This window comes from Tursiops truncatus, chromosome 7 (assembly GCF_011762595.2).
Source record: "Tursiops truncatus isolate mTurTru1 chromosome 7, mTurTru1.mat.Y, whole genome shotgun sequence".
Lineage (NCBI taxonomy): Eukaryota > Metazoa > Chordata > Mammalia > Artiodactyla > Delphinidae > Tursiops > Tursiops truncatus.
Window position 1 is genome coordinate 51,444,037 of NC_047040.1, and position 19,422 is coordinate 51,463,458.

General features: G+C 39.2%; 1 long non-coding RNA gene across 5 annotated transcripts in view; it reads left to right on the plus strand.

The window, feature by feature from the left end:
• The window catches only part of LOC141279165 (uncharacterized), a 205,327-nt gene extending 191,929 nt beyond the window's left edge, over window positions 1–13,398 (plus strand). For 4 of the 5 annotated variants that reach the window (XR_012333044.1, XR_012333046.1, XR_012333043.1 and 1 more), the window contains one exon: window positions 6,375–7,212. This is a non-coding gene — a long non-coding RNA (uncharacterized lncRNA). Of the gene's footprint in view, window positions 1–6,374; window positions 10,347–10,874 lie in introns of those variants that run through there. The other variant, XR_012333042.1, reaches the window with a different exon arrangement.
• The last annotated feature ends 6,024 nt before the right edge of the window (window positions 13,399–19,422 follow it).

Here is a 19,422-nt window from a genome sequence, read left to right on the forward strand (position 1 = left end):
AGATTTTTATGTTGAAACCCATGGATTTGCCTAGCTGTACAACCAGCCTGATCGTTTGGGTCGAAATGTGAGGTTTCTAAAGCCAAACCAGCTGTGCAGTTAGATGGAGCCCAATTTCCTGAGCAGGAAATGGCAAAGAAGAATCAGGTTAAATGACTGCAATATGGGTACACAGTCATTTTGTAATATTTTAACACCTTGCAATGATCAGCAACTCCAGGAGAAAATGGCATTCATTCTCACAATATGTAAGGCTGATTCATGGCTAATGATTTATCACAGATGTTTGATTCGACTTCCATTTTCAGAGTTATGAGTAAACAGATGCTTACCACCCTCTGATTTCAAGGGAATATCATATTGCAACTGCAATTAAGCCCAGTTTCTATATGAACATGTGAAATATTGTTACAGAGAAAACTGAGAATGATCATTTATAATACAAAATAGGAGTGAAAGAAAGTCTCTTATACCAAAATTTGAATTTTTGACAGAAGACACAGATTCCAGTTAATTAAAGCCAAAGGAAAGAGAAAGTCTAGTGCTATGTTTGGTTGAGAATATAAACACAAGATTTGAAAAAGCAGCTCATGTTTTTTCCCCATTACAAAATAGCAAAAGACGTGCCAACAAAAAGGAAATCATGTGGGTACAATGAGTAAAGGGGGCTGAAGAGGCTGCTGCTTTAGTCACCTTCGTGAGGATTTGGGTGACACTTAGACTGTAAATGGTCAAGATAAAGTTTGAGGAAAGAAGCTAGAGAATAGCAGTCATCAATTGCATGTTCCTGGAGTGAAGTTCAGCAGAAAAGAAAAAGTCTACATGGTAATTTAATTAAAATAGGCATCCAGACCAGCAGAAAAGGAGGAGAATGAGAGAGAGATGTGGAACGAGAAGAGATAACTTCCAGAAGAATTCCCCGTAATTGGGAGAGATAAGGGTGAAAGAGCAGAGGCATGGTCAGCGTTCACACGTAAGAATGAAAAAAAGTGGCCAAGGAATGAATAAAGTCACAAAAACTAAGCTATGTAAGTATCTTCCTTTCCAAAAGACTGATCATCAAAATTTGTTAAAGGGATTATATTTTCAAAGATTCTTCAAATTAACAGAAAGATTAAAACCAAACATAATGGAATAGACCTTCTGGAAAAGAAGTGCTCCTTAAAATTCCAGAGGAGATCCTGCTCAACAGAAGCCTAAATGATAAAACTAGGACTATGATTAATAATAGAGAAATCTACAGCCATTCCTATTTGGTCTTGGAAGTGATTACCTTGATCAGAAAAAAATAGTGTATGTGAGTCCCAGACTTGGTTCAAAGGAAAACTGATTGGAAGGAAATGGTAAATCCTGAAAATAAAATACCTGCCTGGTCCCATATTGGAAAACCTCTCCCTTATATTGATACTATTAAAAAAATTTTTTTAAACCCATGGAGGAATGTAAAATGAAACACTCTGACCCAGTTCCACCATGTGGAGTCCAAAAGCGTGAACAAATAGAAATCAACTTTCTCAAAATATGTTCCACTGAATGCTGTTGTCTGGTCATCCACATTAGGAATTTCTGGGTTTAACAGAATTAAGCAAGTTTAGTTACTATTAGGAGAAGCAACCTGCTCTAGTCCTTGGGCATCCCTGTACATTCTTGCTGGCTGTGCCAACATTGCAAGACCCTGATCATTCCTTTCCTGGGCCATTTGTCATGGTTGTACTGCAGTGAGAGGCTTTGCAGCACGCAGCCTCAAGGAAGGAGGTAAAGTCTCCCTCTGGGAACAGACTTGAGAAAAGGGGTAGACTCCCCAAGTTCTTAGGTGAATTCCTCAGCTGTAACACAAATCCACTGGTGCACAGCATCCCCTGGGTCCCCTCTGCATTTCCTTCCAGGCTTTGGGGGACGAGGGGAACAAAGGCAAACACGCTACTCATGCTACTTGCTGTAATAAAGGTCTTTGTCTCTGACCCAGGAGTTTCATGTCTTCCCCCAGCACACATAAAAAGGGGACAAGCTATCTTGTTAGTTGGAAGGGAGGTAAAATCCCTGACCCTGACACTTACTATAGGATTTCTTAGCACAACCCTCCAAGGAGATGGCATGGTACAAATCATTTCCCAAACTTATTTGATCATGTAAATTCATTCTCCTATATAATTTTGCAACACATACCTTGGGAAACCCTATTTTAAGAACACTGATGCAGGTCTTGGTGAAATATGTACAGGACGCAGACCCTGATCACTCTTTTCCTGACCCATTTGTCGTGGCTGGGTTGCAGTGAGCAACTTGCAGCATGTAACCTTGAGGAAGGAGGTAAAGTCTCCCTCTGGGGCAGGAGCAGACTTGCTAGAGAAGAGGGAGATTCCCCAAGCTCAGAGGAGAATTCCTTGGCTGCAGAAAGACTTGCCCACCACCCCACCCCAGATGCATCTTTTTCAATGGCCTGCTATGCTACCCACAATTCCCACCATTTGAATGATTCCATTGGTAAAATGCATTTTTTCCAGAAGTTTCCTATTAAAATGCAAACACATTACCTGGAGGTGTGGTACATGAATATATTAATGCTTTAACTTAGATTAATCCCTTAACATGGAGGAGATTTGAAGAGGGAGTTGGCCTCTGATGAGAAGTGGAGGGTGGGCTATAAGTTTGGAAAGGTCCTGGGATTAAAATCGTGTGTGGGCAGAAGAGGCAAAACAGAAGCACTGTAGGGACGAGTCCTCCTTTTTCCTCTCATCCTCTCCCCAAATACAGTACTTTGGGTCAGAATTTATGTTTTAAATGAATTCCCGAAATGCTTATCTTGTCCCTTTCTTCTTTCTTAAATGTCTTCTTTTTCCTTATGAACTGTAAATTTGTCAGTCCCACCAGATGAGTAGGTAAAAATCTAGATATTAGTCTTTTTTAGAGGACGCTTGAGTCAGCATCATTTAGCGGAACAGGAGAGGAACTTTTAGGCTATTGGGCAAATGTTTTCAAAACAAACTCTTCATTCCTTGAGGACATTTTTCAAGGGACCCGAACAGGATGAGCAGAAGTCAAGGCTTTAGCCTTACACTTCCCGACTCTGCTGAATGCCAGTCTCGCTAGTCTGGTGTCTGTGGTTGTTTTGTTTGTTTTATGTGTTTTTGTTTTTTTAAGCAGGAAACTGGGAGGTTTATAGTAGGTATGGCTCAATAATTCTTTCAATTATAACAGTTGCTGCTTGAAAACCATGCATATTGTAATGCTTTTACTTGAGTCACAACCTTCTAGAAGCTGCTATCACAGTTATTTAACTTGTACATGGTTTTGCTATGTTCTCATCACCATTTGGGGAAAGTTATTCAGAGAGAATGAACTAGGGGTTTTTGTATTTGCTTTCTTTTATTTTTTTAACATCTTTATTGGAGTATAATTGCTTTACAATGGTGTGTTAGTTTCTGCTTTATAACAAAGTGAATCAGTTATTCATATACATATGTTCCCATATCTCTTCCCTCTTGCATCTCCCTCCCTCCCACCCTCCCTATCCCACCCCTCCAGGCGGTCACAAAGCACCAAGCCGATATCCCTGTGCCATGCGGCTGCTTCCCACTAGCTATCTACCTTACGTTTGGTAGTGTATTTGCTTTCTTAAAAAAAAAAAAAAAAAAGGTTATGTGTCCTCGGCACTCAGGTCATTGTGCTACAGGAAACTGAGCTTTTCCATGAAAAAAAAGTCTTTCCCTGTGGTGTTTACAGCATGTTCCACATACATCAGGTTTTATGCTACTTCAAGGACCAGTACCATGTTATCCTACAATGGCATTTCAAACATCACCATGCCAGATGGGCTATTACAAGAAAAATGTTCCAGAACAGCCAATTAAATTTCTTTGTGTTTTATAACCAGACCTAACAGAATATAGTCTCTCTGGAAGAAAATATTCTTGGATCAACCAACTCTCTCAGTTCTCTGTCATATTCAGGGGTCATTTTCATTCATAGAAAGCCTCTGAGAAGTGAGCAGGAAAGCTTGACCCTGACGCTGGACACATTGTATAACGTGCAAGGTCATTTGGGCCTGATGAATTCTAAATCCTCAGGGCACATGAGCCACCCTTTAACATAATCCTCTTCTGGATTCCTGCGTGGTGAAAGCTCCAACACAATGAGAAATAAATATGACTGCGTATAGACTCTCTGGTTCTTCAGAAAAACATTTCCAAGCACACTGTGAAAAACAAGACTGCCTGCAGCATATTTTCATTTCTGATTACAGATGGGCCACCCCTTTGGCTCCTTATAATTCACATCACAACGTACTAGTCCTTCCAGGGATTTCACAGCATTTTCTGGCCTAGGAAGGTCATTTACATCCAAGATCATCAATATATTGGCATTGAACCTAAGATGTCACCCACTGACAAATTATCACCAAAAAATATGAATACTTTCTGTTCACTTTTCAAAGTCTCCAGAGAATTCTTATGAAAAAATTTTCCTTCCATTGAAACAGATGGAGCAAAATATTTTAGCAACGGGCAGTTTTTTGGTTGTTTTGTTTCATTTTCTCTCAAGGGTTATTTTTTTTTAATAAATCTTTTAAAATAAATAAATTAACTTATTTATTTTTGGCTGCTTTGGGTCTTCGTTGCCGCGTGGGCCTTCTCTAGTTGCGGCGAGCGGGGGCTACTCTTCATTGCGGTGCACGGGCTTCCCATTGCAGTGGCCTCTCTTGCTGCGGAGCACGGGCTTCAGTAGTTGTGGCGCACGGGCTTAGTTGCTCCGCGGCATGTGGGATCTCCCCGGACCAGGGCTCGAACCTGTGTCCCCTGCGTTGGCAGGCGGATTCTTAACCACTGCACCACCAAGGGAAGTCCCAAGGGTTATTTTTTGTTAAGAGGGGAAAATGCATTTTTAGTTTACTCAGAATTAAGAGTTAGTAGTAAAAGCAGGAGTTGCTCTTCAAATGCCACTAAAATGGCACCTACTATAACATAACATCCCTTATGTTTAGAGCTGGTGAGCACTTTTAATAACCCCTTTTGCTGGTGCCCAAGGTTGCTGGAATGCTCAAGTGACTGCAGACGCCTTGTTTAGCTCAGAAAATTTCCGCAGGTTCTGTCTCGCCTCCTCTTTCAACTCTTCTTACTCCTTTCTGGCTGCCTCCATTGTATCCCTTGGCCTTCTTGGCTTTAATTCTGCTCCATCTTAGATGCTGTTGATACCCTTCCCATAGCCCCTAGGACCTTGCCATTTAGCGCATGCTGACCAGACTTTCAGCTGCCAGCACATGCATCTCATTGTAGAGCCTGCTCTGCCCAATGGCTGACAGAAATTGGTGGACACAACTTTATATATCTTACGGTTTTATCTGTCTATTATGCCTCAGTAAAGCTGAGTGGAAAAGAAAGTTGATGTATACATACCCAGCTCCCAGCTCCCTCGCACTCAGTGGAATAACTCTGAGGTATATGTTCTACAGTGGCTTCATGATTTCTCTGGCAGTTTTAAGCTCCAGGTACCCACAGTGGTACCTGATAACACATCCTTTATTCACTTCCTTTATTTTCCCGTATCACTTCACCATTCCGCTACCTATGTTTTCTGGGATAACCTCCCAAAGAACTACTTGGTTTGTTGTCCCAGGGCCTGCTTTTGGGGAACCTTAATCAAGATACTGCCACTGTCAGTATTCTTTTCTTACGTGCTTTCATCCTATATTGAAGTGATGTCATACTGTATGTTCAAACTACCAGCCAGATAACATCCCAGCTCCAGCAGCCTGGATCCCTACACATTTTAGGGCAAGGCTGAGAATTAGAAGTCATATTTATACTAGAAAGGTATGATTTCATTAGCAATATATTTTTCTTTTATTATATATTTATGTCCCTAGGTAAATTGACCTGTTATACTAATATGTTAATGATTCGTATGTCTGTGTCTCCAGGCCAGAGCTCGTTCCCTCTCTCTGTCTCTCTCTCTCGATTTTTGCACATGTATATTGAATGGCCTACTTGTCACTTGGATATACCCACTCCCATCACATTTAGCATAAACAATCTTTAGCTCAACAAATCTCCTTTTAACCCTGTCCTGCCCCCAGGCTTTCCAGTGATGCACCCAATTGTTTAAGTCAGAAACAGGGAAAAGCCTTGACAACTCTCATTTAACCGGTTATCAAAGAGGCATGTGTTCAACTACAAGTAGTAAACAACTCAATTTACACATCCTTTATTAACAGCAGCTTAAGTGCTATTGCCTTATGTTTCTCACATAACATGTAGGTTCAAGGTAGGTGGCTGTGGTGTTGATTCAATAACTTTAAAATGCCTAATAATATTTTTGCCATTCACTTGGCATTGCCCAATGGAATCAAGACAGAGCTGCATCATTTTCTCTTTCAGGAAAACAGAAAAAAGCAGCAGCAGCCATGAGTCCACCAGGAAACAAAGCTTTCCCTGAAGAACCTCCGAGCAGACTTCTCTGTACGGCTCATTTGTCAGACAAGCCAGATGACTGACCCAGCTGCAGGGGAGACCAGAAAGTGGGGAACAGGATCGCTAGGATTGTATTACCCCATCAAGATCCATTGACTCAAGATGGGCACATTGGCACCTCAAAAAACCAAGAAGAAAGTGAAAACAGATATTAAGTAATTTGCAATATCTGCAACAAACACCATCCGCCTTCCAATCAAACATCAGGTTAAGTCTACTCTACCCCTTAAATATCTCTAAAATACATCTCATTTATCACTACCCCTACTTTAACCTAAATGGCTATCATCTATGCTCAGGATCAGAGCATCAGACCTTCATTGTTTCTCTGCTGTATAATACTGTTTCTTCCTTCCAATTTCTTCTCCAACTTTATCCAGTGTGATCTTTCATAGAGTTAAATCTGAACTTGTTATTCATTCGGCTTAAACCACTTCAGCGGCAAACACCAGGCTATTTCTTTCCTCTGCTCCTCTGGTCCCCCCTGCATAGTACTTGCTTTACTAACCACTCCCACTTACCCACATGTAGCTAATTCCTAATTATCCTTTAATGTTTTCTCTCACTCTTCCTATCACATTGCTCATCTCTCAGCTAAGGTAGGTGCAACTTCATGTGTTCTCAAATAGTGTATTTGTATTGTATAATTGTTCTGTTTAATACAATTCTGTATTATCATTGTCTCATATCGTTGTCATCGCTACTGAATAGAGTTTCTTTAAAATTAAAGCTTTTGTTTCATTCACAGCCGGGTCCGTACCACCCAGCACAATACCTGGCACATAAGCATTCTGTTAATGCTTATTGAATAACAGGTTGATTAATTGAAGAAGAATACTTGCATATTGTTGTTAATTGGGTAGACACTTGTAATAAAAGAATGAACAAGAGACAGCATAACAAAATTACGGAGTGTGGAATCTGGATCCTTACAGACTATCTCCACAAGGTCAGCTCTGTGACCTTCAACTAGTTAAGTTAATCTCTTTGTGCAAATTTCCTCATATGTAAAATGTAGATAATGATAATACTAAAAAGACTGTAATAAGAATTTTAAAAGTTAATGCTTATAATTGTAAGTAATGTATAGAGTAATACCTGACACATGATAAATGTTACAAATGTTTTTTAAATAAGTAAATAAGACAGTCATGATTCCTGTTCCCACAGAACTTACAGTAGAGGTCAGTGCTGTCCAATAGAAATATAAGGTGAGCCACATATATAATTTAAAATTTTCTGGTAGCCAGATTAAAAGTGATTAGATTACAATTTAAGTTAATTTTAAGAATTTATTTAAACTAACACATCAAAATATTATCATTTTAACATGTAATCAATTTCTTAAAGTTATTAATGAGATACTTTGCATTTTTTAATTTTGTATAAGTCTTTGAAATCCAGAGACTGTTTTATACTTACAGCACATCTCAATTCACATGCTTAATTTTCATCTTTTACTGAAACTGTATTTAGAGTGAATGAACTTACAGTTGAAAAAGTAGATACATATCCAAGTTGTTCTAAATATACTTAATAATTTTTCAATCAATGACCCAATCATTTTAAAATTTAAATTTATTAAAATAAAATAAAATTAGGAGTTAACTTCCTCAGTCACCCTAGTTATTCTTAGTGTTTAACAGCTACATATTGGACAGCACAGGACCTGAGAAAAATGTGAGTAAGCGGACAATTATAGAATGTGATGAAATGCTATGTTAGGGCAAGAATAGAGTGCTCTGGGAGCACATAGTAGGGGTGCTGACATAGCTTGGGCAGACGGAATTTATGAAGGGGATTTTCCTGGAGAATATGCTGTCTGTTCTGAGATCTCAAGGATAAGAAGGAGCTAGTAGGTGATAAAGAGGAAAGAGCGTCTGACAGAAGAAATGGTGCTGGATGAGGGGAAATGTAGCATTTTCACAGACCTGAGCATGTTTCAGAGCGACAAATGCAGAGTGTACATGTGTGTGTAACAAGTGGGAAATGCGTTAGAAGGGAAGACGTGGAAAAGGGAGCAGTTGAGAGGGAGGCTAGACAAGTAAGCAAGGGAGGAAATCATGAGAGGTTTTGTGACACATGTGAAGGGGGCCAGACTGTCCAGAAGGCAAGGAGGAGCCACTGAAGGATTTAAACAGGGTAGTGCCATGATCACCATATTCTTATTAAAGGTCATTCTGGCTACAGTATGAAAAAAGTTTAGAAGACAGAAACCATGGCTGGCACCTCATGCCCATCAGGATGGCTACTATCAAAAAACAGAAAATAACAAGTGCTGGTGAGGAGTTGGAAAAGTTGGCACCCTTGTGCTTTGTTGGTAGGAATGTAAATTGGTGCCACCACTATGGGAGAGGGTATGGAAGTTCATTAAAAATTAAATTAGAAGCATATACCCCAAAGTATAGAAAGCAGCTCTCGAAGAGCTATTTGTGCACTCGTGTTCATAGCAGCATTATTCACAAAAGGTAAAATATGGAAGCAACCCAAGTTGCTCATCCACTGATGGAAGAGTGGATAAGCAAAATGTGATAGATCTACAGTGGAATATTACTAGGTCTTGAAAAGGAAGGAAATTCTAACACATGCTACAGCATGGATGAAACTTGAGGACATTATGCTCAGTGAAATAAACCAATCACAAAAAGACAAATACTATATGATTCCACTCACAGGAGGCATCTTGAGTAGTCAAAATCATAGAGACGGAAAGTAGAATGGTGGTTGCCAGGGGCAGGGTGGGGAGAATACAGAGGTGTTGTTAAATGTGTGTGGAATTTCAGTTTTGCAAGATGAGAAGAGTTCTGGAGATTGATGGTGGTGATGGTTGCACAACAATAGAAATGTACTTAAATGCCACTGGATTGAACACTTGAAAAAGATTAAGATGATAAATTTTATGTTATGCGTATTTTACCACAATAAAAAAGTGGCTGGACATCAAGTTAAAATATGGTATCACTGTGGTGCAGTCAAGAGATAAAGATGGGAGCTGAAATGGGGTAAGAGAAATATGGACAGAAAGAAGTGGGTTGATTTCAAGGATATTAGGGGTACAATTAACAAGAATTTATTGGTGATGGATTTTAATCAAGTGTAAGGGAGAGTCAGGAGGCAAGCTATGTCCCAGATTTCTAGCGTGAAAAACTGGTGTGGAGAGTGATGATACTGGTTGAGATAGGAAACCAAGAGGAGACGTAGATTTGGCTGGGGCTGGGGGTGAGGAGAAATGGGTTCACCTTCAGATACGTGGATTTTCAGTTGGTTGCAATGAACCCAAGGGGAACTGTCTAGCAAGGAGTTGGGAATATAGGTCATAATTTCTGGAGACAGATCTTAGAGCCACTCTCAAATGGAGGATAATGAAAGCTGTAGGAGTGGATGGTGTCCAGGGAGTATGCCCTGCACATTTATGTTGTCTGCCAACACATTTGGTTTTCTTTTGAGTATTTTGCACTTCCTCACCAACAGTCTGTGTGATTTGAGTAGGGGTCCCTCTCTGGCCCCAAGGATAGAATAGGAGACCCAGATCTAAGTCAAGTAGAAGATCTCATACTCTTGGCCACAGTGATTGGGGTATAGGAGTGGCAGCCTAAGCTAGTAAAATAAGTGAGAACCTAAAAACTTGTACAGGAGCTACTGATAAAGAAGGCCTATTCTGTTTGATCCCATTGGACTAGAACCTGGAAAAATAAGAAACTAGAGCTAGCAGCCATCTTGATACCATGAGAGTGACAGCCACTGGAGGTCATCACATAGAGCCTGAGAAGAAAACCAACACATAGATTTGAGGTGAAGAAAAGCTGAGTTCTTTTTATGTCATTTGAGCCATGAATCCAGCCATGGCTGAAATAAGACCTACCCTGGACATTTCAAAATGTGAGCTAAAAAACAATGCCTCTTTTCCCTTAAGCTAGATTGAGTTGAGTTTTCGGTATCTGTGTCATAATGAATACAGGCAGTCCCCACTTTGCATGGTAGTTCAGGACCATAAAAATAACTCTGCAAGCTGAAACCATGCAGTGATCTTAATAATCAATAGGAAGAATTACAATTGGTCTGTGACCTTTAAAATGTTTTAATCAAAACGTTAAAAACTCTATTTGGGGGAATTGAAAAAAATTAGTTTTATAATATTTAGTACATGAAAATTTAAAACATTAGAAATATTGAGAATTTAAGTGTTTTATTTCTTTGTACAAAACTTATCAAAAGGAGTTTAAATAGTCTTTGCCTTCTTATCATATAACTTAAGATACAGAGTGAGGGACTTCCCTGGTGGCACAGTGGTTAAGAATCCACCTGCCAGTGCAGGGGACACGGGTTCCATCCCTGGTCCTGGAAGATCCCACATGCCACTGAGCAACTAAGCCCGTGTGCCACAACTACTGAGCCTGTTCTCTATAGAGCCCGCGAGCCACAACTACTGAGCCCGCGTGCTGCAACTACTGAAGCCTGCATGCCTACAGTCTGTGCTCCACAACAAGAGAAGCCACCATAATGAGAAGCCCGTGCACCGCAACGAAGAGTAGCCCCCACTCACTGCAACTAGAGAAAGCCCGCATGCAGCAACGAAGACCCAATGCAGCCAAAAATAAAAATAAATTAATTAATTAATTTTAAAAGAAGATACAGTGTGAGCATCTTTTCTATGCCTTGGCAAATTATCATACTCCTTACTAAGTTTGAATCAGCTTCCAACATTTTGTCTTTTGCACTTTCAGTGCTGTGAAATATCCCCATGACTTCCTTTAATATGAAGGTTTTTGGGGTTTTTTTTTGCCAGTGTCACTTCCTCTGGGACATCATTCTTTTTGTCAACAGCCACTTTCCTCATTTATATTAATATGTTCCCTTTATGAAATTTCTGTGGCTGCATGTCTAGAGTCTCTGGAACAGTGACAGGCTCAACATTCCCACAATCAGCTATTTCTCTTGTAACTTCATTTGCCTTCAGTTCGAATTCTGCAAAATCGTGCCAATTTCTGAAACAATGAAATCAGCCTTTACTGTCAGTAAAAGGTTCTTCTTCAGTCTTCTTGTAATTACTGTTTTTTTCAGCGCAGCACCCAAATTTAATGTTTGGCCTAAATGCTAGTTAAACTGATTGGATTTTTTCATTACAGTCTTCAATCCAAAGTAGAAGTAAATTCTCTATTTCCACCATTAGCAGCTTCTTGTTCTGAAGGCAACTTAAACTAAACAATATTGAAGCCACTTTACCTTGTTTTTGATTTATCAGACTTTTTCAATATTGTTCATTCAGTGGCTCCGTGCAACCCAGGTCTCATCCTGGCTTTATTCTGCTGTCTCCATTTTCAAATCTAATCACACCCAATTTCACTTCTGCATTATCACTTTTAATTTCTTTGCTGAACTTTCATTTTTTTTCTATTATTCATTTTTGTTAAATGTCATACGAGTTTATCACCAAGAGACAAGGAGACAACCCAACTACAGGCTTTGCTGTCTGTGCATGAACTGAATAACTGATGTACAATGGCAATCACCAACAGACTTTGAAAGAAGTGATGTGGTTGGTCACTGATTATGAAGCACGTCTGTTATTTACGTAGGGGTTTGTGGAGCTAGCCGTGAAGTTTATATTTTATGCAATTACTCACAGTTAATATACTGTGTAACTGAAATCTGAAGCATGTTATTGGGAGACTGGGTTATTTAACTAAATCGTGGTCAATGACATTGGTGCATGTCAAACCCTTCAAAGCAATGACTTCCTTACTACCCAACAGAGATTGTATAAGGAGAAAACAGAAGAAAGGAAGAAAGCCTAGGAGAGAACCCTGAGAAAAACCAATATTTAATGGATGGCAAAAGAAGAGAAACATGCACAATAACTTATAAAGAGTGGCCAAAGAAGTAGTGGGAAAACCAGAAGCACGTGATATCACACAAGGCAAGAAAAGAGATTGCAATCGCATTTGCCACTTCTTCTTTAAATTGAGATAAAACTTTCATCCCATAAAATTCACCATTTTAAAGTGTACAATTCAGTAGTTTTTACTATATTCACAAAGTTGTGCAACCATTATCATTATCTAATTCTTAAATATTCTTATCACGCCAAAAATAAACCCTATACCCATTAGCAATCACTTCCCATTCTCTCCTCTTTCCAACTCTTGGAATCTACTTTATGTCTATACGGATTTACCTATTCTGGACATTTTATATAAGTGGAATTATACAGCATATGCCCTTTTGCATATGATTTCTATCGTAATACCTTCAAGGTTTTTCCATGTGGTAGCATCTATCAGTACTTATTACTTTTTGTGGTTGAATAATATTCTGTTGTGTGAACATACCATATTTATTTATCCATTCATCAGGTGATGGAAATTTGAGTTGTTTCTACCTTTGGAGTATTATGAGTAATGTTGTGACTAATATTTGTGTAAAAGTTTTTGTGTGAACATATGTTTTCAATTTTCCTGGGGATATTCCTAGGAATAGAATTGCTGGGCCATATGATAACTCTAACTTCTTGAGAAACCACCAGACCATTTCCACCATTTTATCTTCCAAGCAAAATGTGAGGGTTCTTTCAGTTCTTTTTTTAAAAAAAGCTTATATATTCATATTTCTTCTCATTCTGCTTGTCTAGTTTCTCATTTCATTTCACCAAGCACATTTCCTCCTTGCATCTTTGACTTCCATATCCTACATTTGATAAAGTTACCTTCTAACTAGGCAAATAATAAATTTTCTTCATACTGCAAGTGACTGATGGCTTTCTTATCCCATACTGTATGCAATTAATTTAAACTATGCAGAGCATAAGGTCTCTCACATATCTCATTTGTCCAAGCTGTTTATAACCACCCAAAACATTTCCAAAGTTGATTCAATATGGATCAGAACCCTGACTTTATTTACCTTCCCTTTCTCTTCAATTAAATTTATTTAATCCAATTCAATACTTTTGGGATAAACAATCTTCATAATAATCTTGTGGTAGGTGGTGCAAAGTGAAGCAAATGGCGTTTCACTTTGAAAGAAGTATCTTAGTGTGCTCCACTTCACTGGACCCGCAGAAGCTTCACTGAGGTGTCAGGCTCCTAAATTTTTCTTGGATATACTTCCCATCCTCTGGCATGCATAAATCTCTTCAATGCATCTACAGTCTGTCAATTCCTACGTTCAACATCTATCAGCATGACACCATTGATGTAGTGGACCAGCATGATGTTCTATAGAAGGGTGAGATGATCAAATCCTTGAAGGCTAAATTATTGCATACACCTGAAATAGAATGTGTCAAAGCAAGCTCCTTTGGGTGCTCTCTGCTTATTGGGGTGAAGAAAAAAAGAAGACACTTGTGAGAACAAAGCTGAATGCCAGGTAGCAGGGTTATGTTGACTTACTCAACTAAAGAGATCATATTGAATAGCACCTGCATTTAAAATCATCACTTGTTTAAATTTACAGTAATCCACTGACATTCTCCAAGACCCAGCGGTCATCTGCACAAACCAAAGAAAGGTTTCGTTGTTGTTGCTGCTGCTGTTTTTTATGGGGATATGACAGGAATCACTACCTGTGTTTGTAAGCATATGAGTTCGTTTGCTGGAAAGAGATCCAGAATGATACAGGCACAAACAAGATGAAAATTTATTTCTCACTAAATGAAAGTCCTGGTATAACCAGACTAGAGCTGGCATAGTGGTACTATCCCTGACCTAACTCCTATCTTGTTCTTACACTGTCACTCAGGTGGTATCTTGGTGTGCATTTCAGCTGGCACAAAGGGGAAAAGGAGAAGGGGTAGACACATCACTTCATTATAAAGGCAAGATCCAGAAATTGCTCTCATCATTCTCATTCACATCCCATTGGCCCAAACTTAGTCAGATTGTACCTAGGTACAATATGTATGGCAGGAAAATGTAACCTGTTTTCTGAGTGGCTATTTTCCTAGTTAAAATTTGGAGATATTACTTCTATGAGAGAAAAGGGGAGCACAGCCACTGGGGGACAAGTAGTAGCTACTGCCACAACACCTTACACATTTTAAACCTGTGATGCTGGACTAGTCTCTGCAACTCCCCCAGCGTGCACCTTTACTTTGGATAAGGACAGGAAGCTCAAAATGTTTTGTTGAGCCCTTTGTTGCATAATAACTCTCACTTGGGGCATCAGGGAGACAACATGGACATTCAGTCATCTCTATAAGCAGAAAATGTGGAAACAACCACAGTATGGGTTTGCAGACCCACAGGTACCACTGTAGCAGAATTAGACCCCAAAATTCAATTGTCTTCTCGCTTTAATATGTCCCTATTCTGCTGGGTATATAATTGTGACATCCTGGACTGTGTTACTTTAGAGTCAGGGGCCAATAATTCCTGAAAGATCCAGCTATTTCCCTTTTACAGCTGCACAGTTACCTTGGTAAATAGTCAGTTACTCTTGAAGGAGACTGAGAGAAAGATTTATGGGATATGTTTGTGATACCACAAGGTCTTTCATCAAGGTTGGCTGGCTTCCTCTATATACAAAGAACTGTGGGTTTAGGACAGACTCAAGTTTGGGAATCGGGTGAGCAGCCATGATGACATCATTGTGACTTGTGTTATGCCACCAATGGGTTTTATCACTCATGTGTTATTATCATTTTGCTCTAATTCATTCCTTGGAATCCCCTGAAAGGTTAAGCTACTACCCCAGATTTCTCTTTTAAATCACTCCTATCACCACTCTAACTCTGCTGCTAGAATTTTACATTATGGTAAGAATTCTACTTTGCCTCTGATTCTTATATGATGTTCCATGGCCTGTCACCCTAGAAACCCATGATCACAAACATTGTCAGGAATCCCAGTTCCAAAAGTAACATCCCCCTCCTTCCTTCCCAGCCTGGAAAGAAGATTTTTTTGAAGATGCTGTTGATCCCAAAGCAATGCACACATGTTAGTCATAGGTAGGCACAGTCAGGAGGTGAGCAAGAATGTTGCACATAATGAATTCATTCTTTTTCTGCTTAAAACTTGAGATTGATTTTTCTATATCACATCAAGAATTTTTGTGTATTTCAGGTTCATGCTATGTAGATCTTTTTTTTTTTTTTTTTTTTTTTTTTGCGGTACGCGGGCCTCTCACTGTTGTGGCCTCTCCCGTTGCAGAGCACAGGCTCCGGATGCGCAGGCTCAGCAGCATGGCTCACGGGCCCAGCCGCTCCGTGGCATGTGGGATCTTCCCGGATCGGGGCATGAACCCGTGGCCCCTGCATCGGCAGGCGGACTCTCAACCACTGCGCCACCAGGGAAACCCTGTAGATCATTTTTGAATGTACATTTTAGTCAACCTTAGAGCAAACAATGAGAACTGTCCCCAGGGGCTTCAGCAGCAATTTGAATTCAAAATTATTAATAATTATAACAGTATCCATAAATCCAGCCTGATCTAAGGTAATATTCTATCTTGCCTAGACTAGTATGTTCAGAATTTATTTCTATGCATTTGCCCCTTATTTAGGGAAATAATGAGCAAAACCCTTGCAATTATTTACTAGCCTTCTCCTGAGAATGGCATTGCTCTTGCCTCAACGGAGCCCTGCTGGGGTCTGACACCAGTCATAGCTGGAAGCAGTGACAAGTGGGAGGAATGGAGCATGAAGAGAATTTCCATTTGTTGCGAGTTGAGTAGTTCAGGCAAACCTTCAAGTAAACCCATACCAGCCTCGCTGGATATGGCAGGAGGAGGTGCTATAAGTTGGACATAAGTTGGCCAAGGAGGATCTCAGTGTAGTTTGAGTATTTAGAGTACTTGGAGCCATCTAAATTCTCCCAAATGTTGCCATTATAATTCTGTTTTGCTCCTTTACAAAAGAGCTCTGCAGGTGGTTTTGGTGGAGTATTGGGAACATTTAATTGTTCTCAGAAGTTATTATGCATCAGAATCACATGGAGGGCTTCTTAGATTTCCAGGACCCATTCCCAGTTTTCTGTTTTTATATTTCTAGGATGAGGCCCAAGAATCTCCTTTTCCAACAAGTTCCCAGCTGTTGCTGGTGCTGCTGATCCAGGGACCACATTCTGAGCAACCTTGTAATTTAGCAACCTCTGTGTGATATCTGGCTATATCAATTCTGTAGTTATAAGTGATAGGAATTTTTTGAGAGATATCAGAAATTCCTTAGCTTCTTGACTGTGTCTCGTGTGAGTCATGTTCTTTCCTGAAGTTACTCAGTGTAGCTCGTGGCAGACGGCCCACCTTATATTCCTGTGCTCCCATAATGGTCCACTGCAGCAGCCAGTCAGTGGTACTTCATTCCAGGTGACCACAGGTGATAGGTTATAATCAACTAATCCATGGCTGGGTGTCATGGATTACTGTCATCTCCTCCTTTAATAGCTTTAACACAATCATAGCTTTAAAAAAATCAACTGATCACTTATTTCCATTTTCTTCAGGTTCTGTTGCCCACAAACCCTTCTGGTACCAATTACCAAACAGGAAGGAGTTCTTAATTACAGACAGTATAATCAACTCTAGCTGGAATCTGTACAAATGGGTTTCATGATGGGTATAGACAACTCACAGAAATGTTAGGAGGCCTGAAGAAACAGACTCTGGCCTGAGATTCCAGGTGTGATATCAAAAACTATATCATAGAGGTAGGCTATTAAGAAAACTACTGCCTTTCTAGAGTGAGGAGATTGACAAATCAGAGAGTTATCCCCACATCTGCTGGCTTCAGTAGCTTGCACCAGAATTTTTGCCAGCCGAATTTTGCCCCTGTCTTCTGACTCCTCCTTGTAACTTGGTTCCAAATAAAAACCTAATGCATCTGATTAGCAAAACATGTACCACATCTAGGGCATATAGAAAACACTGTAAATTTATTCCTTTGTGGTAGATTTCCAGCCTTTTCCCTCTAGAAAAGCTTACAAGAAGGGAATGAGTTGGGTGCTGAGTAAAGCAATCCATAGTATCTGCTACAGGTAGAAAGTGCATTATGATTGTGCATGGCTGCCTAAAACAGTATAGAATTGAGAGGATCATCTTGTTGAAAAGGAAAGTGCACCCAGAACATGGTGGGCCTCAGCGTTTCCCCAAATATTTGCTATTCTTCATTCGTAATCCAATTGGTAGTCAGGTAATCTGAATAAAAGTGAAAGACTCCACCCCTTTCTGGATGTGTAATTAAGAACAAGTTACCTTCTCTCTTTCCTCATCTATAGAATGTCAATAATAAAGAAAATAATAATGCATATTCGTAGAGCTGTTTTGACGATTAAATGACAGAACTTTTCTATATTATTCAGCACAATCCCTAGCACATAAACACGGGTTTAATGCTTACTAGCAAGTGTAGTTACAGTCTTAAAATTCTTGAAACACTTACAAGTGTAGGATATTGATATCTCACTTGAACAGGTATTTTTTGGTTAATTACAACATCTAAATCCCTAAGCAACCTGGAGAAAATTGCATTTTTTCATAGTAGTATATCGTTTAGTTATTACTGCATGTCAAACCACCCCAAAATTTAGTGTGTCAAAGTAACATTTATTGTTTCTCATGTCTCTGTGGGTCAGCTGAATGCTTCTGCTGATCTGGGCTAGATTTGTCAGGACTCTCTTTTTTCATGGTCTTTGGTATAGCTCAGATCACAATGCTTCAAAATTAGTAGTTTCTAGGACTCTCCTGTGTACTAATGTTGATGGTTTAGTACAGTGGTTTGTAGATACTCATATAATAAAAAATAAATCAAAGAAGCCACAACTGTCAAACTCCAATTGTTAAAACTCATTTTAAAATATTTATAAACATAGGTTTATAATCTTCAAATAGAAAAATATTCATGTCACATATCTGGTTATTGTCAATGAAAGAATTCCATTCATTGCATTGAAAAAGAAATAAGATTATTTGTCAGTTCAATTATGAATGTAAAAAAAAAAACCCAGTAAGTTCCCATAGCCTAGGTATTGTAAATAGACAAAACTTTTTCTAAACTTGTGGTTTATTTAAACACTCAAGAATAGCTAGAGAAGGTATACTTGAATTGAAGGAAGGCAAGCTTTTACTGACCAGATCAGCGGATAAGTGGGAAAAAGATTACAAGATGAGACATACACATATGTGTGTGGGGAGGCTAGTGGATAGAGGATATTACTGGGCCTATGTGTGTGCATGTAGAACTAAAGAATACTGGCATTTAATGTACCATATATTCCTGAAGACCACATTCAGTGTGCTTTCTGAAATAGACAACTTTTACAACATGGTTTCCATAAAACTGACAATGGTTTTCTTCATTTTTTTTGCATATCTATTGTAGATTTTTGGTTTGCAGTTACCATGAGGTTTTGATGTAGCAGTCTATATATATAAGAGATTGTTTTAAGTTGCTGGTCTCTTAATTTCCAATGTGTTTCCAGTATCCTGCATTTGTACTCTCCTCTTCTCATGATTGCTGGTTGTGATATCATTTTTGTGTGTGGATGATTTCCTACCTTTACCAGTGAGCTTTCCCATTCATAATTTTCTTGTTTCTAGTTGTGGCCTTTTCTTTTACACCTAGGGAACTTCTTTAGCACTTGTTGTAAAGCTGGTTTGGTGGTGCTGAATTCTCTTAGCTTTTGCTTGCCTGTAGAGCTTTTGATTTCTCCATCAAATCTGAATGAGAGCCTTGCTGGGTAGAGTATTCTTGGTTGTAGGTTTTTCCCTTTCATCATTTTAAATATATCATGCCACTCCCTCCTGGCTTGCAGAGTTTCTGCTAAAAAAATCAGCTGATAACCTTATGGGATTCCCTTGTATGCCATTTGTTGCTTTTCCCTTGTTGCTTTTAATATTTTCTCTTTGTCTTTAATTTTTATCAATTTGATTAATATGTTTCTTGGCATGTTCCTCCTTGGGTTTTTCCTGTATGAGACTCTCTGTGCTTCCTGGACTTGAGTATTTCCTTTCCCATGTTAGTTTT